This window comes from Manis javanica, chromosome 12 (genome assembly GCF_040802235.1).
Source record: "Manis javanica isolate MJ-LG chromosome 12, MJ_LKY, whole genome shotgun sequence".
NCBI classification, from domain to species: domain Eukaryota; kingdom Metazoa; phylum Chordata; class Mammalia; order Pholidota; family Manidae; genus Manis; species Manis javanica.
Window position 1 is genome coordinate 1,041,917 of NC_133167.1, and position 25,633 is coordinate 1,067,549.

Here is a 25,633-nt window from a genome sequence, read left to right on the forward strand (position 1 = left end):
TGATCTCAAAATGCACAAGCTGGTAGTATAAAGGTTCTCTTATTCACAGTTTCCATATATGAATAATATTTGAATATTTTGATCGAAATGCTAAGATTACATTTATCTGGGATTTTAAGTCATATGATTGTTGTAAGGACAATAGAGCTGCTCAGAAATCTTAGAGCAGTTTGTCAGAAGCAATATAAACTATCATGTACATGTATGTATTTATATTTCTGTTGTAGAAGAATGCAAAGGAGTAGTTTGGTGATTAGGAGCCAGGATTTTTAGTGTCTTAGATAAGAGATACAACTAGAAGAGAAGTTAATTAAGAATCTTGTATAGTCAGCTTGAATGGTCAATATCAAGATGAATGCATTAGTTTTTCTTTTCAAACACACGCATTCCCCAGCCTGCCCCACGGGAAAAGCCGGAAGCCGTGCCCGCTGACAGCACAAGCCCCCATGTGGGTCTGGGCTGCTCTGCCTGGAGGAACCCCAGGGATCTGGCGAAATGGCCACGTCCCCGAGAATGCTGAGAAGGCATCCGCAGCGCCCAGAGCATGTTTTTTAAATAACAGCTTTACTGAGATATAATTCGTGTACCATATAATTCACTCGTGTAAAGTCTGCAGTTCAATGGCTTCTAAGTATATTCACATAGTTGTGCAATGTTTACCACTACCCATTTTCAGAACAGCTCCATCACCCCCACAAAGAATGCCCGTAACTGACAGCTCTCATTCCCATGCCCACCTCTCCCCAGCCCTGGCAGTGCCAGTCTGCTCTCTGTATACATTCGCTGTTCTGGATGTTTAATAATGGAATCGGGCAGCATGTGGCCTTTGTGTCTGGCTTTCTCTGAACATATGAATACGAGTAGATGGCTTCTGAAGATGCCCATTACCTGCATACCCCCAAGAGCTCCTCAGCTGCTTCTCCCACCTGGGGGGCGTCTGTTTCCTGCTCCGCTTGCCTCCAGGCTGGCCTTGTCACCGCAGCATGTGGTGGGAGTGACACAGTGTCACTCCATCCCCGTCCCCATTGCTGGGCCCCACACCAGCAGACCCCGACAGGCACGCAGCCTTTGTGCGGGTGGACACGTGTGTGGCTGCATGCCAGGGCCCTCAAGTTCCGAGTCTCTTCTTTCCCTGCTTCCGCCTGCTCCTTCAGCCCCAGTCCAGCCCTCAGAGCTGGAGAAGGGAGAGGGCACTGACCAGGGCCTCCTCTGGGCTGGCCTGTGCCTTTGAACTTTTCCAGCACATAAGCTCAGGCAGAGAAAACATGCAGGCCCTAGCCATGGCCCACGCAGCCCAGGCCAGCCCGCCCTACCCCAGCCTGCACAGCCCACCCAGCCTGCCCTACTCCAGCCCGCCCAACCCGGGCCAGCCTGCCCAGTCCCAGCCCGCCCAGCCCAGGCCAGCCCGCCCTACCCCAGCCCACACAGCCCACCCAGCCCGCCCAGTCCCGGACTCTGAAGCAGGATGTGCTCCGTGGGTTGGACCTTGTGGCACTTGGGGGCTCTTGCGGGCGTGAGGGCAGGGCCGAGAGGCCCAGAGGCTGCGCAGCTGAGGCTCTGACATGGAGGCCTCAGTGTGGAAGGCATGACGGGTGTGTCAGCCACCCCCTGTTGTGCGATTCCACCCGCCCCACCTGTGTGGAGTGAGGCGCTGGGTCGGCCCGGGGTGGGGACATGTGACCACCCAGCATCAGCTCGGGACCTCCTCTGGAGCCGGGAGCCAGCACCCCAACGTCAGGACCTACTGCGGTGGTTTGAAATCAGCTGTGTTTATACCATGGAAATTAACAAATGCTGCAAATCAGCCCTGCCCCTCTGTGGTCTATTCTTGAGCATTTACCAGCCCACCAATGATTTAACTGATTTACTAAAGATTGGGGTAGGAAGAGGTTCCCCCCAGAGCAATGCCCTCCTCGCCCCTTGTCTGATGCAGATCATGTTGGAAGGTGGGGGGAGGACACCCCAAGGGACACGGGGGGCTGGGCCCAGGTGGGCACCATCTCCCGAGGTTGTTGGGAACCTCGATCAATGGCAGCCCTTGGGGGATGGATGCTGGGCCTGCTGTAAGCTGAGTCCTGAGCCCTGAGGAGAGGGCTGCCCCTGCCAAAGTGGCCCATGCCACCTGGGACCTGGTGCCCACCCCACAGAGTGCCAGGGTCCAGCGAGGCCTGAGCCCATGCAGCAGGGGCTGCCTCAGGCCTGGGGTCCTCCGAGGCCCGTCCTTGGCTGCAGTGCGGGGCAGCCTGCTGGGCATGGTGTGGGTACTGAGCACTGCCAGGCCCAGGGACCAGCGTGGCCAGCTGAGTCACTAGGCCATTTCCTTGCTGCTGTTCCTGGGGGGCCTGGGAGGACCCCGTCACCTGTGTTATGTTGTGTGACACGCCCCTACTTCTCTCCCTCTTCCCGGCGTTCATCGTTCTGTGGAGCCTGCTACCTGGCAGGTGCTGGCCTCAGTGGGGATGGGGTGGTCTGTGTCCCGAGGGATCGCAGGCAGCAGGAGAGAGGAGGGCGCAAGAGGGACGGAGGACAAAGAGACAGTCAGCGCGTCCGTGCAGCCTGCTGGGCAGGGAGGGGGTGCGCCCGATTCCTGGCCTGACCCTCCCTGCCTCTGTCCCGGACGGCTTGCCTGGCGCCCTCACCGCGTGGCCTACGCCAGCTGGGGCTGCTCCCGGCTCTCCCAGACACTGTCCTGCCACAGGCCACACTGAACCCGTAGCTTCCCAGCCCAGGATCCGGCGGCAGCGGGCACGTGGCTTTCTCAGGCAGTGGGTGTGCAGAGCATCCCTGCACAGCGGGCAGTGGCACACAAGGTTGGTCTGAGCTGTGAGGGAGTTAGATGTGCCCTGGAGGCTTGCTTTTCGGACCGAAGGTGGTGTGGCCACGAGAAGGGTCAGACGGTGCAGGAACACCCAGGCCTGAGACTGGCTGGCCGGCCTTGGTGTCTGACCTGGTGGGGTGAGAGGCTAGAGACGCCTGGGCCTGCGAAGGACCTTGGCCCCGGGCAGTCTGGCCGCAGTGTGCCCGCCTGCCTCTCTGGGTGCCTCTCAGCCCTTCATCGCCCAGCCTTCCTGCCCCTCTGGAAAGCAGACCTGTAGCCTTCCCACTCAGAGCTGTCTTGGGGGGCTGTCTCAGGGAACTGGCTGTGGGCTGTATATAAAACCCACTGACCTCAAGGGCGATTCGGCTGCAGGTTCATCAGTGTGTGGAGTCAAAAGATGGATTCATCCTCAGAAGCCAAAGTTTGCCGTCTGTGTCTAACTTGATGGGGATATAAACTGAATTTCAAAAGCCATGAGCAGCATTCAGAACATCTTCCAAGCCCTTTATGCTCTTATCTCTGAGGACCTGGTGAGGCTATGCTGTTCCACATCGAATTCAGGCGCGTGCAGCTCCCGGGACAGTGGGCGCCTCCAGGTCAGTTTGGAGAGCCTGTCTCCAGGGGCAGCAGATCATTTCTGGGTTCCACTGTCGCATCTGCTGTGGGACACAGCCGAGCCCGACTGAGCAGACTATCCCTGAATTTCTAAGGCTGTATGTACATTTTCATGGGCTTGGTTTTTTAAGTAACCTTTTTACTGAAGACTAATATACATACAGAAAAATTTGCAAATTGTGAATGTACAGCTTGATGCACTTAAAAAAGTGAATGCACCCATCAAACCACCACCTGGATGAGGACACAGAGCACAAGCCGAGCCCAGAAGCCCACCCCTCTCCCCTGTCTCACTGAGCCCCTCGGGGGTTCTCCTATTCTGACTTCCATTACTAACAGTGAGTTTTGTCTGTGCTTGGACTTTACATGAATGAAACCATCCAGTGCGCACACCTTTCCATCTGGTTTCTTTTGTTCAGATTGTGTGTGTGAGATTCACCCAGGTTCTTATGGGCAGAAACTCATTCTTTTTGCATTGCTGGATTCAGTTGTGTGGCTAAATAATCTTTTGAAAGTCCTTTTCTATAGTGCTGTCGGTGGACAGTTGTGTTTATAGTTTCAGGCTGTGATGACTAATGTTACCCTGCTCTCATGCCAGTGTCTTTTGGTGAACATATGCACGTGTTTCTAGCAGTGGAATTCTTGGGTGACGAGATATGTGAATTTCCAACTTTGGAAGACACTGCCCCTCAGTTTAGACTGAAGTTACGGCACCAATTTTCAGACCCACCAGAAGCGTGTAGTTCCCCTTCTCTGTGCCGATGGCAGCCCTTGGTTCTGTGGGTCCTTTGAACTGTAGCTGTTCTGGTGACCGTCGTAAATTTGTACAGATGTTTATAGCAGCTGTTTGCATAATTGCCAAAACTTGGGAGCATCAAGATGTCCTGCAGTACGTAAAGGGATAAATGTGCCGTAGTCCATCCAGACAACGGGATGTTATTCAGCATGGAAAGGAAATGAGGCCTCAAGCCATGAAGAGACATGGAGGGACCTCAATGCGTGTGACTTGGTGAAAGAAGCCAGCCCAAAAAGGCGGCGCACTGTACGATTCCAGCTGCACCACATGCTGGATAAGGCAAGACCCTGGGGAGCGGAGATGGCCAGGGGGCGCCAGGGACTGAGGTGACCGGGTGGAGCACAGAGGAGTTTCAGAGCAGTGATGGATACATGTCAGCATGCATTTGTTCAGACCCATGGAACATACAACTCGAGAGGAACTCGCAGGTAAATGACGGCCTCGGGTGGTGATGCGAAGGTCATCAGCTGTGACAAGTGCCCCGCTCCGTCGGGGATGCTGACGATGGAGAGGCCGTGTGTGGGGGTCAGGCGTTTTTAGGGAAAATCTCTGTGCCTTCCTCTCAACTTTGCAGGGAACCTAAAACTGCTCAAAAAGTAGAGTTGATTTAAAAATACAATATTTAGAAAAGAAGCAACATGTGACAGAGCACAAAGTATATTATACAGTTGAAATAAATATGTAACATTGTTAAGTTTTGTATCCTTTGTGTGTGTTTTCAGTTGTATTATATTTCATTTGTGGAATCGTTTGTATTTTTGTGTGACCAAAAGGATTTTTCTGGACAAAACTCCAGTGGAAGGGCCCTGCTTTACTGAAATCAAATAGAGTTTCTAGGTAGAAACATGCCTCTCAGCCAGCCGTGGGTGCCTGCCCAGCACCCTGGAGCCTCCAGGTCATCCAGAAGCTCTGCAGGGTCTTCAGCCCACGTGGCTGCGGTGGACACACGCGGGGTCCAGGTCCTCTCGGCCTGGGACTCTGCCCGCGGGTGTTGGGGTGGCTGCTCCTCCCACCTCCAGGCCCATCTCAGCCCCCACAGGTGCTTCTCCTGTGCCCCCCAGAAGTGCTCCTGCACCCCGATGGGACCTGGCTTTGGCTCCAGGGTTCTTGAGAACCCATGCTGGGCTCCCATTGGGGAACGAGTGGGGTGGAAATGAGGTGGCTCACTATATTCAGGTGAGTTTTTTCAATTTGCTGCTTTCCATCGGTTGATTTTGGCCATTTGATCTTCCAGAGGAGAGGTATGCCTTCCCACTTGCCCACTAATCTAGTTCTGTCCCTTTCACAAAAACCTGTTTCCCCACATAGCTGTGTTTGCGCGGTCACTGGGGGACGTCACATGCTTGGGTGTTCCTACCGTGCCAGCCTGGTATTGTTCTTGTCCTCATCCTTGAACCCAGGAGGGCCATGCCCCCTGCTCCCTGGGAAGTGGGTTGCCCAGGGCCCTGACTTTGATCCAGTCTGTGGAGACAAATTCTGGTGCCAGGCCCAGACGGGCATGGGGTCGGGGTGCTCAATGTCCCCCCACATCCATGCTTTCAGCAGGAGCTGGGCTTCTACCCAAAGCAAAGCCAGCCACCCAGAGAGGGCAATGCCCCCAGCTGGCCCTGCACAGCTCTGCTGGCTCCCACCACACGTCCCCACGGCCCCTCCGGTGTCCAGTCACTGTCCAGCCCAGAACCAGCGGCTATAGGGGTCGAGGTGTGGCCAGGGGGCTGCCCGGTCATGCAGGGCCAGGTGTGCCCATGGGGCTGGGGCGGGCAGGGGCCTCTAGGAACCTTCTTCCCCTGGCCTGGTCAGGTGTTCCTGCTCTGCCGGCCTCTGAGAGCACCACTCCGCCCGGACAAACGGGCTTCCTTCTCCAGAGAGAATCTTCCTCCTCGGCTCTGGGCGGGCTGAGCCTGCGGCTGGGAGAAGCGCCGGGCGGCTCCGTGACTGCGGCTCTCGGCACCAGGCCAAGTCACTAAGATGCTAGAATCACCGTGCTGCTCACCGTCCTGCTGGAGAGGGTGGCCTGCCCTGCGGGCGTCCAGGGCCCTTCCTTCGCCTTGAGGTCCGTGGCCGTCAGTCCCCACCCGACCTCTCCTGGCCCTTCCCAGAAATGCTGTTCCTTGTTGGCCGCCCGCTGGACTACCTCGGCGGGGTGAGCAGCTGAGGACCTGTGTCCCAGCCGAGCATCCTGAACGGACCTTGTGCTTCAGAGCCCGGGCTGCCGGCCTTCCTCCCACACTGCAGATGGGAAAAGAGAGACGCACAAGGCTTCCACCTCTCAGGCTGGAAGCCAGGTGGGAACCCCTGGCCCTGAGATCCTTCCACAAACAGGCTGCTCACCAGCCACTCTCACAGAAAGGCCTCCCCTTCCTCTTCTGCTTGATAGCCTCGCACATCATCCTAGAGACGCAGCACCTCCGCGCAGTCCCCACCAGGTGGGCCCCCGGGCCCCCAGCCCCACTGCACCTGGGTTGTCTTCCTCATGCATCCGCTGTGCTTGGTGGAGTCCCAGAAGGTGGGGTTCCCTGTTCTCCCCCACTTAACATCAGGCTAATGTTTGCTAAGGGTTGGTTATGTGAATTAGGGAAACAAAAGTTCCCAGACCCCAAAAGACAAGACACAGAATGGAAAACGATATTTGCAATAAATCTAACCCACAAGACTTTGCATCCAGAATATGTAAACAGCACCTGCAAATCAATAACAAAGTGTCAGGCAATCAAAGAGAAAAATAGGCAGGATGCTGGACAGGCACTTCACAAAGAGGAAACCCACGTGGCCGTCGGCCATATGAAGATGTGCCTAGCCTCGTCGTACTCAGGGAGATGCATAATGGACCATAAAGATTTACCATGACACAGCCACTGGGTTGGCAGCGTTACCAAGTGGACAAAGCCGGGGAAAAATGGGAGCTTGCCTGCCCTGAGGGCAAACTGGTGGAATTGCTTTGGGAAGTGGTTTGATGACATCGAGGCGACTTGGAGTTGCACACCCTTTTGACTTGGTGACTTTGCTCCCAATATGAACCCTGGAGCGATCATGGCTTTGCTCCTGGCAGCCAGAAATCGGGAGCTGCCCGCATGGCTGCCAAGAGCAGAATGGAGGGTGTTGGCATAGGAATGGAGGCAGAGAGGAGAGGGCATCGATCCACATCCTGGGCCCTGATGCGCCCCAGGGGGCTGGGACTGGCAGACGTCCTCCTGCTCTCCATGCCCTCACCGTGGCAGAGGAGGACAGGGCAGCCTCTCCTGGATCCGAGAAGAGCAGGGGTATCCTGAGTGGTCACTGCATGGCAGCTGAGGGCATAAGCATGTCAGGTACAAAGATTCGGAGAAAGCGGGTTTTGGCCAAACAGCGTTATCAGCCACCCACCAGTGGTGCCAATATTCGTGTTACTGGCTTCATGGGACAGTTGCACTTTGTTTGCAAACATCTAGTTTTACATTAAATATGTTTATCTATTGTAGTAAACCCAATCTAAGTCTATCCTGAAGCAGTAGGAACTGTATTTTCCCTTTAAAGGGACAGAGGAAAGCTGTAGCTGGGGTCCTTTCGGGGACAGGGCTGGGTCCCCCGGCACTCAGAGGTCCCAGGGATCTTTGTGTGTCAGGGCTGAGGCGGCAAGTGACATGTGCGTCAGGGCTGAGGCTTCCTTGACACCTGGGCCAGGCCTGGGGCTTGGTGCTCCTGACCTCGGTGGCCCCCACCGGCCCCTCCTCGGTGCCCCATCCAGGAGCCTGGGGCTTCCTCTCTTGGGACCCTGCCCACCACCCCCATCTTTGGGGGCCTGGTACGGGGCTATGGGAGTGTCTGAGGGAGGATTTGCCAGATGAATGCCTGCCTGGCGGCTGGGAGGCCTCCAGCACGGGCTCCTCATGGCAGCCTGCGCTCACCAGGGCCCTGCGTCATTCCTCGGGAATGTGACTTGGCCTGTGCTGGCCCCAGGTCTCGCTGCCCTGCTGCATCAGAGGACCCTCTGGGCCAAACCTCCTCCCCACCCTCCTTTCCTGGTCCCAGGGAGGGCTGGGGCAGCTGCTCCCACACAGGCGGCCGGCCAGAGCATGAGTCCGCTGGGCTTTGGGAGCGGCTTCCCGCACCATCGCTTGGGGCCAAGTTGCCTCCGAGCGCCTTCTGGACGGTGCAGGCTGGTGGCCTTTGCTCTTGGACGGGAGCCCAGGGTGCACAGTCCTGTCTGTGGCCTTGAGGGCCAGGGCACTGTCAGGCTGGGCCAGCTTGGTCGAGCTCGCTGGGGCATGAGGCCTGCTGGGGTCCAGGGGTGGCGAGGGGCCTGTGGTGCCAGGCCTATCCAAGGGACAGTATGTATGTAGCCTGGAGGCCTGGCCTTGGCCAGGTCAGAGCCCCATTGGGCCCCAAGGGTGGTGAGAACCAGGGAACAGGGCTGGGGTGGGGGACCTCCTGGTCTAAGGCCATCCAAGAGGCCTCTTGGGGCAGGCATGGAGGTCCGGTGGTCCTTGGCAGGAGCCCAGCACAGCTCTCGCCAGGGTTGGCAGTGGCATCAGCGTTCCAGGACACCACAGGGCCCCACTAGTCCAGGCTGTGCATGTGTGTGAGTGTGTGTGGGGTGGAGGTGAGTGGGGGCGGGGGCGGGGGCCCACCCTCCCCCACCCTCCCCCACCCTCCCCTTCTCGTTGGCCAGGGAAGCAGGGAAAGCCAAACATGACTTTTCCTCCGTCCACGTGTAAAGACCTCTAGAAATCTGTTCATAGCTTGCTTTGCCTAAATCCTCCCACTTCTAAGATAGGGTTTTGTTGTATTTCTGAAGCTGTGCAGCAGGTATTTGTTATTTTGTTAAAATGTACATATGTGTTCTGTGGGTTCTCTTGTACATACGTATGATACATGTAACACTGAACATATAAATGGAAGGACTAGATGATTTTGGCATCGCTGACTGTTTACTCTGAGACAAGGCAGGACATCTTCGGTGGGAGGCGACAGCTGTCAGGTGCCCAGGCCCTGGACACAGAGCCTCTCACTTTCCAGGGTAGAGGTGGACGGCTGCTTCCTCCCCTGGCTGGGTGGGGGCACGCCAGGTGGGTGCCCTCAGGCCCACTGTCCTCTGCCCGCCCTCCTGGGGTCTCTGTCCCTGTGCCTGCCTGCCCTGCTCCTTCTGCCTCGGGGGCAGCTCCTGAGAACCCCCGCACCCCTTCTGGATCCTTCCCGGAGCCTTGGGGCCCAGTCCAGGACTGCAGGAGGAGCTCTGGGGGTAGGGAGTTGGTGAGTGTGACAGAAGAGCCAGGTGATCAGCAGGTACAGGCTCTGGATTTGAATCCCGTGCTGGCTGCAGCCCCCGGCAGCTTCGTCGGCTGGTCCCCGCAGTGCCTGGGCACACGGCTGCCGGGTCTGAGGACCGCGGGGACTGAGCGTGCCCAGACCCTGAGAGGCTGAGGGAGGGGGGTAGCTGTGAAGGGAAAACAGGTGCTGATCCCGGGGCCCTGTGATCAGGGAACCAGCTCTGGCCCAGGGATGGGAGGGGTCCGTCCAAGAGGAGGCTCAGTGCCCCTGGGGGTTGAGAGCGGGGCAGCCCCGCAGAGCCCTTCCGACCTACCTGACTGGGGGCCCGGCTTCCCCCTTCTCTCCTCTCCCGCCCCTCCCTGGGGCTGGCATCTACTCTACCCCATGCCTCCAGGTGGGCAGCCTCCCCAGCCCTTCCAGCCCTCCCAACCCCTGCCTTGAGTGGTGGCCCCTGTTTCCAGGACTCTCCCCACCCCCCCTGCACACAGCGGTCACCAGCCCGGGGGACGCCCAGTGCCACTGCCTGGACCAGGCCCCTGCCTCACCTGGGTCCTGTGAGCCAGCCTGCCCAGGACACCTCTGGGCTGCCTCTGGGCCAGTGTTCATGGCAGTGACAGGCAGAGAAAGGGGACCCCTTCCACTCCTGCAGCAGCAGCTACTGCCCCAGGTTCCAGATGCTTCCACAGAAAGAAATCACCTGCTGAAGACCTGGAGAGGTGGGATCAGCCACCGCCCAGAGCCCAGCCTGGACCGGCAGAGGCCAGCCAGGTCAGAGGTCCAGGCCAGTAGGTCCGCAGCTGCCTGTGGGGACACGGGCTGGGGCTGTGCCGGACAGTGCTGTGAGCACCAGAGGGGCCCACTGTGGGCACAGGGGCCAGGGGCCTGGCACCGCTCGGGCACGCACAGTGGGTGTCCCTGGGAGGCTCAGCAGCCTTGGTGAGAACACCTGGGTGGCAGTTAGGGATGAAACGACAGCCATTCCCAGGGTTAGTGACTCTCCCCTGAGCCTGCAGAGGCCCCACCTGGCCAGTGGCCAGCGGCAAGGCTGTCCTCCGTCTCAGCAGGTGGGGCGGGGGCCCTCCCGAGGGGCGATGCCCCCACCATGCCTCCACCTCTCCGGGGTGCTGGGGCCGTTTCACTTACAGATGAGGAACCAGGCCTGGCCAAGGTCAATGAGGGGCAGGCTGGGCGAGGAGCACGTGGCCCCCGGCCCTGGGACCCGGGGTCCCTGTGGGGGGGCTGGGCTGCCTCTGCCGTGGGGGGCCCAGCAGCCGCCCATCCGGCGAGGGCCGCATTCTGGCCCTGAGGCCGAGCAGGTGCGGCCGGCACAGACAGCTGGGCTTTCCCGGGATGCCTGTGGCGTGAAGTCAGCTGCCCAGCCTCGGCCGCTGGCCGCGCCCTGGGCTATTTTTGGGAGCTGGAGTCCATCCGTGCCACTCTGCCCCCTGAGCTCCTGGAAGTCTGGTCAGCAGCACGGACAGTACCCCTCTTGTCATACGTCTGTCCTGCCCCCAGAGCCCCTCCAGGGCACAGTCTGTCCTGGCTGGGAGGGGTGGGCTGCTGGGCGTGAGGAGGCTGGCCTTGTGCTGGGTCCTTGGCAGGGCAGAGGCTGGCATGGCTGCCTTGGGCCACATCCCTGGCCAACTGCTGCTTGGAGCCCCCTGAGCCCAACCATGCGGGACGCTCTGGGGCAAGGCCTGCGTGCCTCTGGCATCTGACAGGGAGGGCTCTGCAGGTCTCTCCCCTGCCCTCCGTGTGTGCCTGGGGTGGGTGGTCAGGGCCCACAGGGCTTGCATTTCCAGAGACCCAGCTCTGTCTCTTGCCGTGTGCATACACAGTGTCGCTGTGAGGAATGGCTTGTCTGCACATCCCTTCACCGTGGGAGTGGAGACCAGCTCCAGCCCCAGGCCCAGGCCCGGCCGGGCAGAGCCAGCTGCCAGGGGCCCCGGAGTGCGGCCCTCGCCTTGGGGCCATGAGATAATGCTGAAAACATAGGCCGGCCCTGCCTACGATGCCGCCTGCCCCTCCCCCAGAGAGAAGACCGGCTGCCCAGGCAGGGGCCAGGGAGGGGCCGTGTGACCTGGGCCACCTGGGTGTCCTCTGGGGAGGACAGTGGGGACAGGCGCAAAGCCTGGCCCTCCCAGCACACCTACCTCACACCCCTGGGCACCCCTGGGCTCCTGCTGTGGTGGCATCAACTAGTCAGGTCCTGTGCAGGCCGGGGTCTGGGGCGAGGGTGGATGGGCCACTGCGGGTCTGTGTGTGGGAAGCAGTGCAGGTCCTCTGAGGTTCTTGGAGGGGTTGCTGCGCCTGGGGCGGCCCCCACTGACTCCCACTGAGGGCAATGGAGCTCCAGAAGTGCTGTGGCCAGAAGGACCCTGGTGCCAGGGGTGAGCCCCGGAAACGGCCCTTATCTGGGGCCCCAGGTCACAGCCTGTTGTCAGGTAGCCTGGGACCCCCCAAGCTCAGGTGCTGCCAGGTGTACTAGGGAACCCGACTCCTGGGGATGCCAGAAGTGCTCCCAACTCCCCCTGGCCTGTCGAGGCCCCCACCCTGGCTGTCATCGGCAAAGGCCAAGGTTTTGGGGCCTTTCTGGTGCCGTAACGTGCAGGTATTTCCAGTCCTGTATAACTCACCGCTTTCTGCCTCCAGCACCGTGTGCCGCTTCCCTGCTGCCGGGAGCCTGTGTGCACATGTGTGTGCATGTGCATGTGTGCACATCTGCACCTGTGTGTGTGCCCGTGTGCACCCGGGTGAGTGTGCCCTGCATGTGTGCAGGTGGCTACATGGGCACACAAGCAGGCTAGTGTGTGTGTGTGTGAAAGTGGTGTGGGGGCTTCCGTTCTCACCAGTCCCCTGCCAGTGAGGTCCCCTTGGAGGGCGCAGAGACCCCTTAACGGGGGTTCCTGTCTCCACGCCTTCTTTAACAGGCTGTTGGCCGCATGGCCTGCCCCCCGACAGCCCAGTTCCCTCCTCCTTCCTGTGGGCTGAGGTCCCACCAGCTCCCCCCACTGCAGCCCCTCAGGGGCCTGTGAGCCTGCTGGCCGGAGCTCCATACACCCTTTGCCATAGCCCCCAAGCCCAGGTAAGAGGGGTGCGGCTCCCAGGGCGTCCGCTGTCCACCCCTGGGTGGCCGGGCAGACAGAGGCTTCTCCAGGAGCCCCACTGTCCAGGGTGGGTGTTCCTGGGGCTCCCAGCACCCGCCCTGCCCTTGGGGGGGGCGTGGGGAGGAGGCAGCCCCTCCTCCACAGAGACAGGAGGGAAACAGCCACAGACGCGTGTCCCCACGGCCGAGGCTGCCAGAATCCCGCACAAGGCCGGCCCAGCATCTGTGTTTGTTCTTCTCACTAAGCGGGAGAGGGGTGGCTGGAAGGGCATGTCCGGCCTTAGGGGTCCTGGCTCTGTGGGATGCGCAATTCCTGGAGCCTGTTTTTTGCTGCAGGCGGCCCAAGTTCAGGTAGAAGGACCCTGAAAATCCTCCGAGGACCATCACTGCTGAGGGGGCACATTTGCCTGGTCGGGGCAGCCTGGCTGTCCCCAGGAGGCTGTCTGGACTTCTGGCCCTGTCTGGGGGCCTATGGTAGACGGTCTGCAGCTTGGGGTGGGTCGGCGTCCTGGGTCCAGGAGGGGGTGGGCAGTGGGAGGGGCCCATGAGCTCAGCCCAGGGGCAGGTTAGGGTGGTCGCAGGCCTCTGCTCTCAGGGTAGCAGCATGGGTGACAGGCTGGTCCCTGGGCCTGGGGCGGCGCTGCTGGGTCACATGGAGGTGGAGGCGGGTTCTCAGATGGGCGTGTCCCCACTTCCAGGAGGCCCTGGTTTGGCCCTGGTTTAGGCCTGCACAAGCCGGCAGGAGGCCAAAGTGATTCAGTTCCTGGGAACACTTGGTGCTCAGCGTGGGCTCCCAAACCTCAGGGCGGAGGGAGGGAGGGCGGGCTGCGCAGCAGGGAAGGCGCTTCTCTGCAGCTCTGGGGGCCCCGGGGGCTGCCACGGTGGGCAAGGACGGGAGCCTCGTAAGGGCTGTCCTGGCCCTGGGTGATCGCAGCCCGTCCAAGCCACGGGGCAGAGAGGAGAACAGAAGCCAGATGGCGGCCCCCCTCCGGGTGCAAGGGCCAACCCGAATCCACAGGCTCGAAATAATAAAGTGACGCTGTGGCAGCCCCCATGTTCTGTAGGCCCTGCCCAGAGAGGCCGTGGCTCTGGGGGTCTCCTGAATGCACCCCCTGCCCCTTCATCGGAGGAGAGGAGGGGGCTGCTGTATGTCCCAACAGCCACATTTAGGAGCGAGGGGATGTGGCAGGGGAGCGAGAGCCCTTCAGGACTGGGCCCAAGCGGGCTGCAGAGAAGAGCCAGGTGGCCACGGCCACGGCCCCCTGGCCCCTTGTCCCTGTGTGCGGGCCAAGCGGGGGCCCGGGGAAGGGGCTTGGGAGGGCTGGGCTCCTCTTTCCATGTTCCCAGATAGACTGTGTCCAGTCCCCAGGAGAACGGAGGCCGAGGCTGGGTGAGGGCCGGGCGCGGGCCGGCAGCCTTGGTGACTGCTGGTGGCAGGGGCCCAGGGGTGTGGCTAGTGAGGGTGTGGACCCTGCCCTCAGCAGCAGCAGGGCCACATGCCACCTCTGGCATCTCTGGTGTGGGGGGTGCTGTGCTCATCAGCCTCACCGGGGAGCCGCGTCCTATCCAATTACAGGCCGATGAGCCGGAGCCTCGGAAGAGCTGCCCAAGTTGATGTGTTCCAACCGCAGGCCAGCTCGCCTGGGATCCTGGCTTCGCTCTGCAAGCTGGCAGGGTTGGGGGTGTGGGGCGGGCCTCAGGGTAGCTGGGGTGGCATGGACCAGCGTGGGGGCATGAGTCAGAGCTGTGCTCGGACCCATTGGTGTGTCCCCAGCATGCTCGCCTCACACCCTGTCAGGCCCTGCGGGCGCAGGCCAAGAAGGGGGGCAGGTGCTCTTGGGGGCTCTGAGGCTGGGCTGGTATGGCTGGAGACTCAAGTCCAGTCAAGGTTACCCACAGGACCTTGGGACAGGCAGGCCAGGGCCAGAATGCTGCTCTGCCACTTACCAGCTGTGCAAGCCTGGGAGAGTTGCTCAGCCTCTCTGAGCCACAGTCCCTTTACAAATAGGCTGCGTTCCCACCTCTGGGGGTGCTTCAAGGTTTCTGCAGCTGGTGGGGTATGTGGCACAGCATAACGCAGACCCAGTGGCTGTCTCTGCCAGGCTAGTGGGTGACAAGGAGAAGGTGTTCAGGTGGAGGGCGCTGGGTGGTGAAATGTTGAAGGTGGAATGTGTGGGTGCATTTGGGGAACAGCCAGTACGTTGCTCGGTGCAGAGGAGGGTGGTCTGACATGGAGGTGCACCGCTGTGCTGGCAGCCCCGGGGGTGAGCTTACCGGCGCCCGGCAGGTGCTGGGCATTCAGCCGACTGCTGACTGGGAGCGGACGAGGTGAGCTGCCTGCAGACCCCCAGCAAGTGACCACGCTCTCTGCTTGCGTCAGGGGGAGCCAGCCAGGAACGTTTTCCACGTGTGTTCACCAGGGACTTGGGGCTGGAGAGTCAATTAAATCTGTGCCAGTGAGCACATTTGTGTGCCAGCCCTCTGCTGGGGCCGCAAGAGGGACGCAGGCGGGGGCTGGCTGTGGAGTCAGCTGTACCCTGAAACTAGACCTTTTGAATTCAAAGGACAACAGAGTAAGAGAAAATCAATTTTCAATTACTTTTAAGCCCCAAGGTCACACAGAAAGCTAAACGCAGGGTCCCAGGAGCCCTAACAGCATGTGCTCTGCACCGCCCCTTTGCTCCCTCGGATCTCCGCGGGGCATCCCTTCCCCCACTGCCGTGGTCTGCTGGGCTGAGGGCGGGCGCTGGCCACGCACCTGATCACCAAGGTCCCTGTCTGTCTTCCCAGATCCCCGTGCTGCCCTTGGCAGGGGGTGGATGTCCAGCCTGGGGGAGGCAGTGGGGGCAGGGGATGGAGGCCCACAGGGCGGAGTGTGGCCTTTCCTGCCCTCCAATGCTGGGGGCAGGCGTGCTGTGCCTGGCTTAGCTGCGCCCCGTTGGGGTCGGTGATGGCAGCGGGACTCCCAGGCTCAATCTGAGCTTGAAGCATGGCTGGCTTTGGGAAAGACGCAGTCGTTTGCCTCGGGAATCCTCATGTTCGCTGGGGAGCCAGCCGCGGTATTCAGGGCCGTCAGGCCAGCCTCCCTGGGGCACCGCAGGTTGGTTGCGTCTCCGTCTTCAGGTCAGACCCACCCTTGGGGGCCGAGCTGGGGCTCCAGTCTGCTCCCAGCATCACAGGCTGAGGGCAGCTGCAGTCGGTCCCCGGGGTCGGTCCCTGGGGTCTGTCCCCGGGGTGCCCACTGCTCCCCAGTGTCTTCAGAAACATGGGTCTGGCCAAGGCCCACTCTCATTGCTGTGGGCTGTCAGGGCCCCTCGGCGGAAGTTCTCTGCTTCTAATACAGACTGACGGAAGCGGAGGGCCCTGCCCACCTGCCCACACACGGCAGCCAGGGCTCTCGGCCCAAGGCCCAGCAGGTGAGCGGGCGAAGGTCAGGGGACCAGGGGCCCCTCTGCCAGCCTCCCTGCTGCACCCCTGCTGCACGGAAGGGCCCCTTGCCACCACACGCAGGGCGAGCGGGACACACCCACGTGGCTCCCAGGGCCTGCGCGCCAGGGGCCCAGCCCAAGCACATGCTTCCTCAGCCAGTTTTAAATTGTGGCTGGACCCTGGCACTTCTTCTTGGGTGGGTTTACATACGGCCATTGTTAGCATGTTAACAAGCTGAAACAACCTACGTGTGTGATATATTTTCTTTGTTGCTGAACATGGAAAGTTTAATATTAACCAAACGCAGCCTGGTTTACCTTTCGGATCCCCCACAGGCGGTGTGAGGACTGTGCGCTCCGTGTGAGCCTCGACATCCCCCACCTGCCCAGGCACAGGGCTCTATGTAGCCGTGCAAAACCAGGGAAAAATTGGTTGGTGGGCATCCTCCATAAGAAGGGTCCAGGAATGCCTCTGAGGAGCGCCCTCTGAGCCCCCACCCTGCCCCCTGCCCCTGCGTCATGTGGCCGGGACACTGACGAGGGCCGCCCCCAGGCCCCACAGCCCTCCAGGTGGGTGCGAAAGCTGGGATCGGCTCCTGCCCCACTGCCCGCTTCCTGGGGCATCCTCCCCCTGCCCCACACCCTGCCCCTGCTGCCCTTGTCCTGGTGGCACTGCCTCACAGGGACCTGGTCGTCCCTTCTCCACAGCAGGTGGCTTCCCATCAGTCCTGCCCCATGATGGGCCCCCAGCTGAGCCCTGCCAGAACTCTGGCCGGAGTGAGCGGCCCTGCTTGTGCCTGCAGGCTCAGCACCTCTCATCAGCCACCTGCTCCTGCCAAGGGTCTTCTCTGTGTCCTGTCACCTCCATAGACCCCCACATGCAGCACAGAGCCAGGTGCAGAGGGGCTCGGGGTGTGGAGGGTGGGTGGGTGGGTGCGGGAGCCCAGGCCGGATCCTCACTCTGTGCCCCAGACACGCTGTGGGAAACAGCCTGTGTTCTGTGGTGCCTTCTCTGCAGAGGGAGGGTGATCACCCGCCAGCCTGTGTATGCCCCCCACTGTCCATAGCTGGGGCCTAGGGTGTCACTGGGCAGGGACCTCATTCTGGCCACCCCGAGGAGAGGCACTATAATGTTTCACTTACCAGAAGAAGCTGTAAGACAAGAGGGGGTGTGGGGCTTACCCAGCCAGGAAGTGGTCAAGCTTGCCCCATGCACACCCCCAGCAGGGCACAGTGCCTGGTGCCCCCAGGGCAGCATGAGGTGCCTGGAAGGTTGCAGCAGTCCCCACCCCACCCCACACTTTCTGCCAGTCCCTCTGCAGAGCTCTTCCTGTATTTACTAATTGAGTTGAATAATAATAAACTGCACAGAGAAGGAAAACATCAACAAAGGGAACAGGCGACCTGCTGTATGGGAAAAGATATTTGCGAATCATACATCTAATAAGGGATAATGTCCAAAATATATACAAAGAACTCATACAACTTAATATAAAAAAATTAGCCTGATTAAAAAGTGTTCAGAGGGCCTGAACAGACATTTTTCCAAAGAAGACGTACAGATGGCCAACAGGCACATGGAAAGATGCCCACATCCCTAGTCATCAGGGAAACGCAATCAACACCACAATGAGATGCCACCTCACGCCAGTCAGAATGGCCACCATCCAAAAGACAAGAAATAGCAAGTGTTGGTGAGGATGTGGAGAAAAGGGAAAGGCACCCACACTGCTGGTGGGAGTAACAATTTGTGCAGCCACTACGGAAAGTGCTATGGAGGGTCCTCAAGAACTAAAAATAGAAATGCAATATGTTCCAGCAATTCCACTTTTGGGATTTTATCAGAATGAAGGAAACAAAATCACTCATTTGGAAAGATACATACACTCCTATATTTATTGCCACATTATTTACAACAGCCAAGATATGGAGGCAACCAACGTGCCTGTGGACAGATGAAGGGATGGAGAAGAGGTGGTCCAGACACACCGTGGGATGTCACTCAGCCTTAATGAAGAGAGAATCCTGCCATTTGCAGCAACATGGATGGACCCAGAGGGTATTATGCTCAGTGAAATAAGCCAGGCGGAGAAAGACAAGTACCATGTATGATCCACTTACTTGTGGAATCTACAAACAAAACAAAACAAACAAACAAAACGAAATAGAAACAGACTCACAGATACAAGAAACAAACCGGTGGTTACCAGGGTCAGGAGGGTTGGGGGATGGACGCAATAGGAGAGGCGGGTCAAGAGGTACAAAGAAAGTGAATAAGTCATGGGATGACAGTACATTGGGGGAACAGTCAGTAATACCACGTGACCGTGAGGTCACAGATGATAGCTGCACTCACTGTGGGGCCATGTGTACAAAAATATGGTATCTCTAGGATGGACGCCTGATACATACACCTAATCAGGATGTAAACTAATAGGAAAAAGAGAAAATTAATGGATCTGGCATCCTGCATCCTGCTGCCCCGTGAACGTGCTGGAGGCCCCTGAAAGCATCCCTTTCATCAGCCCCTGGGGCTGCCGCGGAAGGACAAGCCCGGGTGTGATTCAGGGCATATCCTGTGCAGCAGGCCCAGGGGGCTCCTTTGGGACGGGGGAGGTAAGAGGCCTGGGATGGGGTCCACACAGTCCCGGCAGGTGCAGGCTGGCCTTTCCAGCATCATTGCACTGGGGAATCTTCTGTGTCCCTGTTCCCACTGGGCGCTGCCCCTGTCATGGCTGGGCCCGGAGACGTTTAACGTCCTTCTAGAAATTCCTGATGCCTTGTCCTACACGGGCCCCAGTAGGAGTCTTTCTCTCTATGCATTGGTTTCTGTCTCCCCTCGAGATAAGGGGATAGCAGCCCCACCCCTTTCCTCCTCCCAGCCCCAGGCTGTGGCCTCTGAACTTTAGTCCTGGACCACAGCGGGCACACTGCTACCCTCATAATTTCAGACAACAGGGACCACTGCCCAGGGCCTCACTCACGGGAATGGCTGCCTTGGGGGTGCCCACCATCCTCTGGCTCCAGGACTCCTCTGGCATCAACCCGAGGCTTTGTGGTCTAAGAGCAGCTCTCCCCCCCACATTAGATCCTCGTCTAGCTGGACTGGGAATTCTAGGGTCACCGTCAATGTCTGTCTGCCCTCTGAAAACGCTTTGCTTTCTCCTGGTTCTCAGAATTTCGTTGGGCAACCCAGTAATCTGACGCCAGCACCCACAGAGTTTAGCAGCATTTCCTGGGAACACCTGGACTTTGATCTTTCTCTCTGATGGCTTCACATTTCTTTGTACTGTGTGTTTGTCATCTGCTGTCCTTTCAATCTCGTCTTATTTTCCTTTAAGGAATTCTCATTTTCTGGCTCTTGAAACATTTACTCCTCTTCTCTCTCTGCCTCTGCGACTTCTGTCCTACAGACGCTGGCCCTCTGTGTCCATGGTCCATCTCTCAGCCTGCGCTGGTGTTTTCCACCTCCAGTCTCTGCCCCTTCTTGGTGCCCATGGAGGTGTTTCCAGACCTCGTCTGCCATCTCACCGAGAGTGCTTGTGATGTCCTGAAACCCAGCCATCGTCCACCCTCCAGACTCTAGCCGCTGTTCCCTACCCCAGCATCTCCGGCCGCTTCGCCCAGCTCCACGCCCAGGGCTTGGACGGGCTTTACAGGGCGCCTCTCCATGCCCGCCTGCCTCGCGGCAGCCCCAGACTGCTGGGGTGGAGTGCCCGTGCCGGGAGGCCTGCCGGGCCAGGGGCTGGACTGGCCCCCTGCCCCAGGGCCCCAGCCACTGCCAGCTCCCCTCGCTCTGGGCGTGGGGCCTCCACGCCTGCTGGCCACCCTGGTGGTGCATCGGAGCAGCTGCCCCCTCAGTAATGACGCTGGCATGGCGGGTGCCGGGGCTCAGCTCCAGTGGGTTTGTAGAAAGGAAGCGACATTCAGCCACCCTGTGCCCTCCGGCTGCAGGTGGGCGCCGGCCCTGCCCGGCCGGCTGGGAGGGGGCCCGGCTGGGACACCTGTTGCCTCCTGCCTGTGTCCCTGGGGGCTGGAGAGGGCCTGGAGGCAGCCCCCTCAGGGTATCAGATCTGCCTGTACACATGGGACCCTCCAGAAGTGAGCCCGCCCTCTGCAGAGCCTCCGGAATGTTCTGTCAAGTTCTGTTGAATTCAAAAGTAGGTCCACATATGGTTTTTGGCATCTCTGCCCAGGCTCAGCCAAACCAAGGGCTGTTCCCTCCCCTTCCTCCCAGACCTTCTCACGGGGCCGCTGGTCAGCACAGCAAGTTCTGGCCTCCGTTTTGAGCTGGCGACTTGGACAACAGGTTCCTTGACCCCAGCAGGTACAGGCCAGGGTGTGGGGGTGCTGAGTCAAAAGCTTCCCCCATATCTGGGCTCCAGCATCTTGGAGGACTTACACTGACCTCCCTCCCAATTCTCAGTGCCTCAGAGGGAGATCTGGTCTGCTACAGGGCTCATGACCTGAGAACTCCCGCACAGCCACGTGCAGATTCCAGTGACCTCTGACCTGTGCTGAGGCCCTGCAGGCCCCCTGGGAAGACAGAAGACAGGGTTGCCCCCCTAGGGGACCCCAGGTTTACTGGGTTACAGGATGGCTCTCAGCACCACATAGACTGCGGCAGAGGCTGGCCAAGGCCCCGGGATGCCGCTGTGTGGGGAGCACCGGGGGCTGGGTGGGGGCGGTCACCCTAGTGGACCCTGAGGGGAGACGCCCTGGGAGAGCCGGGCCTGGACTCTGCAGATGGGGCTGTGAGGTCACAGGTGACCCAGGACGGGGGTCTGGCCCAAAGGGGTTTCAGCAGGGCGCTGCGTTTTGACCTGGGATTGAAACAACCTGAAGGTCTGGAGCAGGACTGGGAGCCGCTGCCAGTGTCGCTGTGGGGCGGGGGTGGGGGTCTTGCTCAGGGAGCTGTACCCTGGGTGGGCGCAGGGGTACCATGGGAGGACAGCCTGCTTTCCTATGCACCCAGGGTTCCCAGCCCAGGAACCTCTCAGCCTTTGGGCTCTGGTCAAGCCAGCATGCAGGGAGGGTGCAGGCAGGAGCCCCCCTTGCCGGGCACGAGGAGGGGCGCTCTGGGCTTCAAGGCTGACAGCTTACAGCCTCCAGCAAGCAGGAAGCCCGTCCCGACCTTGCCATCCTGGAGAGTGGGTGGGTCTACAGCCTCTATGGACACTTGGGAACCTGAGGCTGGGCACCACCGAGCGGCTCCCCAAGGCTCTCAGCTAGTCAGCCACCAAGCAGACCTGCCCAAGGTTGAAGCTGGTGCTCTGAGCTGCCTGCGGCCCTGCTGCCGGCTTGGGGTGGGGACATACATGTGCCAGTCAAGTCTGCAGTGTGTCTGATGTGCCCTTTTCAGATATCCAGGCGCCACCCAGAAGTGGGAGCTGGTGTTCTCAGTTGCCCTAAGGATTCTGGACCCGGACCCCTGGACCCTGTCTTGTCTGAGGCTGGTCCAGTGGCACTGCGGTCCTTGCTCAGGCCTCCAGGACACCCCCCACCTCCCCGCCCTGTAAGGCCAGTGTGCCCGGCCCTGAGAGCTGGGGGGGCCATCTTGGTAGGGCCCCACACTGGGCACAGCAAACCATGGGGCCCTCCTGGCTCCCAGTCTCTTCCTCTCCTGAACTCTGAGGTGTTCCTGCATGTGTGTGTGAGCCCGGGGCTCCAGACCCCATGGGCGTCACTGGGTGTCTGGTGTGCATATAACCTGTAACATGTTGACGTGCACAGACACCCACGTAATCACAGAAACCTCTGTTCTAGTCCTGTGACCAGGACATAAAAAATGCCCCCAGCTTGGGAGCAAGAAAGCAGTCATAAACTTCTCACGGTGTCGCAGAGCGGACGCACTTGGTTTACAGGACACACATTCGCTGTCCTTGATACCATCTCTGAAAATCCTAAGCAGAGAGAGACTCCGAACTGGAATCACACCGAAGCAGGGCGCAGGGGATGGTGGTGACCAGGTTAATAGCTGCACCACCCGACTTTGTGGCACATACACAAAAGGCAGAAGCACATGGTCCGGTCTCAGAGGCTGGCCGAGCAATGGCGCCCTTTGCCCGGGCGCTGAGAAGGAGCTGGCCAGCTAGAGGCCAGGACAACGGGTGCACAGCGTCCAACACACGTGGGCCCCGGGCTCTGTCCGACTGCCCGCTGCGGCCACCTCGGCAGGGTCCTCAGGCGTGTCTGGCCTTTGCTTGCAGGCCACCTCGTCTCCAGACTCACTCCCCTGCACAGGATGAGTCCTGTGATGGGGGTGCCCCTGATACTGGTACTGAGGAGCCCCCGCCGCAGTCACTTCTCAGTCAGGTGTTACATGCCCTTCTCACAGATTTATCAAGGAGGAAGAAAATCCCCAAGAAATAACAAAAAAGACTGTTCTGAAGAGCTGGGCTTGCCTGATCACAAATCCCCCAAACCAGGCCTTTTATCGGTGAGTGATAAGGTCTTGGGAATTCAGCTGCCACAAGCTGTGTGTTGACTGAAGATGATGGGGGACATGTCCTTAGTCACATTTGCTATAAGTCCCCCCAGTCCTTTCATCTTGCGCTTCAGAGGAGCAGAGCCCCCCTCAGGCTCCCGTCCCCCACCTGAGCCCCACAGGGAAGGCACCTATGCCCGGCTGGGGTCGGCTCTGGGGCCCCGGCTTCCTGTCCTGGGGCACGCTTGGCGCTCTGAGGGTGCTCAGCGCACGGAGGAGTGACCGTGACAGGACGTGTGGGGGGCGTGGCTCTGCATAGAGCGAGCAGATGCCAGCAGAGGGACGGCAGTGGGCATGGAACAGACATGGCCTGTCTTTACCAGGAGCTTTGCAGAGAGCCGTCCAAACCGGGATGGGATTCCAACAGGATGGAAACAGTTTGCACACAACCCATTAATGAGACGCGCTTGACATAATGCCTTGCAAATGTGACACGTGATGACAAGGCCTGTCTGCAGACAGGCTAATGGGAGTTACATGTGCACAGACGGTTTCTGTAAGCCATCCTTGCGCTGCTGCAATTAATTTTTTCCAAACTGCTGTCTTCACTGAAATGATCTCAATTGTATGCTACTATTAACATGCCAGAGACCCCACAGTTTTCTTTCTTTTTAAAAAAAAATAATTCAGAACAAATGTGTTGGTGCTCAAAGCACATGGACACTGTGCGTGCTGATGTGGAAGCTTCCAGTGGCATCTGGCTCTTGTTGCCATGTGCTCATATGAATGCCTTTAATAGACAGTGTGTGGCTCCCAGTCCGGCAGACTGGCACGGACGGTCACCTGTACCTGTCTGTGTCAGGTGCTGCCCCTACAGGCTTCGGGTGGTCCCGCACGGATGCTCCCTCGGGTCCAAGTCCCCTCTCTCTGCTGTAACAGAGTGCCACAGATGTGGTCGCTTGAAACAGCACAGATCACCTTGCACTTCTGGGGGTCAACATAAAAAAGTCGGTCAGTGTAATACACCACGTCAACAGAACGAAGGGAAAAAAACGACATGATATTTGATACAGAAAAAGCATTTGACAAAATCGATATCCTTTCATGATGAAACAGTCAACATGCCGAGAAAGGGCAGGGAAATAGGAAAGGGTCAGGCCGCTGTGAAAATCTCGGCCTGAGAAAACGGCCCAGTTTATTCTTCAACTTAATCTATATGCTGTTCTTCCTCTTCTTCGGCCCCTTAACCAATAAAGTGATTTTGTACCAGGACAAGAGACAGACCTCCAAAGTAGAAGTGAACCTACGTGGGTAAAGAACGCCGAGATCAGGACCAACACAGTCACCTAAATAACCCTATTCTTAAGATAAGACTTGAAAGGAATTATGGATCAGCTGCACACGTCAGGCCTGATGCTGACCCCTACATAAAGGGCCCTCTGAAACCCCGAACCCTAAACCCTTGAGCGCACCTCTCTCTGCGGTCGGCTGCACTCCCTCCCATCTGAGTGTGTCCTGTCTTACACCAAATGAATTTTCTTGCTGCAGTAAGATGGTTACACTTGTCTCTGAACTCTTCTCCGTGGTAAAGATAAGAACTCTCCAACTTCCACCTCCAGTGGGAAATGTCTTTGCTACTTTGGTGTTTCTCGCAGCTTTCTAGTCTTAACACAGTCCTTTTCTCTCCCCCTGTTTTATTTCAGACCAGTAAGGGAAGTGGATGTTCTCAGAACCTAAACTCACTCCATCCAGTGCTCTGGGGCTCCCCTAAATCCTGGGGTAGAAGGGGCTTCGTTTCCGCACTGTGGAGACTCAAGCGGACACAGGACACCAGGGGAGCCTGGCTTTAGGGATCAGCAAGGGATCTGATCACGAGTTCACCTTCTTTCCCTCCCTCTGCCCTTCCTTGCACACCTGCTGACATTCACTTTTACTCTTGCTTCAGTGAATTCCTTTCTCACCTGCACTAGTCTGACCCATCAAGAATATTTCTCCATCAGTCAAGAATCCTCCCCTGTCTGGACTGAGGTTTCACCTAGTGTGCAGGGAGGGATCTCCACAGATGCAGCTTCCCAGCAACAAAACTGGGAGTAGGAGGAAACCACTTCAGTGTAATAAACAGTAAGTGAAAAATGTACAGCAGACATCATACTCAGTGGTAAAAGACTGAAAGCTTTTCCTTTAAGATCAGGAACAAGACAAGGGTGCCCTTTTTTGTCACTTCTATTCAACACCCGACTGGAAGTGCTAGCCAGAGTGATTAGGCAAGAAAATAAATAAAAGTCATCCAAATGGAAAAGGAAGAAGTGAAATGATCTCTGTTCACAGATGGTAGGATTTTATATGCAGAAAACCCTAAATATTCCACAGAAAACCTATCAGAAACTAATAAATGAATCGGGCAAAATGGGAGGATATAAGGTCATCACACAAAAATCAGTTGCATTTCTATCCACTAATAATGAACGATCTGGCAAGGAAATTATAAAAAAAATCCCACTTAGTCTTTTAGGGTTCCTGGGCCCAATTCCAACATGTATGTGTGTTAGAGGGGTGGTTCCCCCACATACAGCAGCAAGCAATTCTTGGGTATCAGCAGCATGTCTGAGAATTCAGCCCGGTCCTCTCTGTCAGGAGTGCCCCAGACTCCCCAGGTTAAGGCTCTGTCCTCCCACACTGTCCTCCACCCCCACTCCAGGCGCTGGTCCCAAGCCCCAGGCTTCTTGTTACCTGTTCTTCTCACCAACCAGCTCGACTGAAGGTTCCCACTTAGGGTTATGAGTTTGCTAGAACAGCTCACAGAACTCAGGAAAACACATTTACCAGTTTAATAAAAGAAACTGTAAAGGATATAAGTCAACAGAGATATATAGAGCAAGGTCCCCAAAAAGGAGGGTGGGGCGTTGCTCGGCAGCATGTGGAGATGTTCTGGCTCCCCAAGTGTGGACACTGTCACTCGGTTAAGCAGGATACAAATGGGCAAAATGCTCTCTCCTCGTGGTTCGTGGGGGCTGCACTGCAGAGTCAAGGTTGACTAAGTCGCTGGCTGTTGGCTGAGTCGGTCTCCAGCCCCTCTGTGCTCTCCCCTCCCAGGGGCTGCGGGCTGGAGGTTCCCACCCGCCTCTGGTCACGTGGTTGGTCTCCCTGGCAACCAGCCCTTCCCTCAGGTGGGGTCCAAAGGTCTCATTAACATAAA

General features: G+C 58.4%; 2 long non-coding RNA genes across 9 annotated transcripts; one reads left to right on the plus strand and one right to left on the minus strand.

The window, feature by feature from the left end:
• Window positions 1-1,469: 1,469 nt before the first annotated feature.
• Window positions 1,470-10,924, minus strand: LOC140844874 (uncharacterized). Of its 3 annotated transcripts, none has more exons than XR_012123383.1 (4): window positions 10,620-10,924; window positions 10,022-10,298; window positions 6,223-9,642; window positions 1,470-6,136 (listed from the first exon to the last, which is right to left on the minus strand). It is a non-coding gene; the product is annotated as an uncharacterized lncRNA (long non-coding RNA). The 3 variants fall into 3 exon arrangements; XR_012123382.1 differs by having other exon boundaries at window positions 1,470-6,458; window positions 6,561-9,642; window positions 10,620-10,921; XR_012123384.1 differs by lacking the exon at window positions 1,470-6,136 and having other exon boundaries at window positions 8,863-9,642; window positions 10,022-10,277; window positions 10,620-10,833.
• On the plus strand, window positions 10,105-24,723 carry LOC140844875 (uncharacterized). Of its 6 annotated transcripts, none has more exons than XR_012123387.1 (9): window positions 10,105-10,244; window positions 12,407-12,561; window positions 12,919-13,077; window positions 14,963-15,998; window positions 16,347-16,580; window positions 16,719-16,905; window positions 17,930-18,069; window positions 19,424-20,337; window positions 20,437-24,723. It is a non-coding gene; the product is annotated as an uncharacterized lncRNA (long non-coding RNA). The 6 variants fall into 6 exon arrangements; XR_012123390.1 differs by lacking the exon at window positions 17,930-18,069 and having other exon boundaries at window positions 14,963-15,155; window positions 15,926-15,998; XR_012123386.1 differs by lacking the exon at window positions 17,930-18,069.
• Window positions 24,724-25,633: the final 910 nt, after the last annotated feature.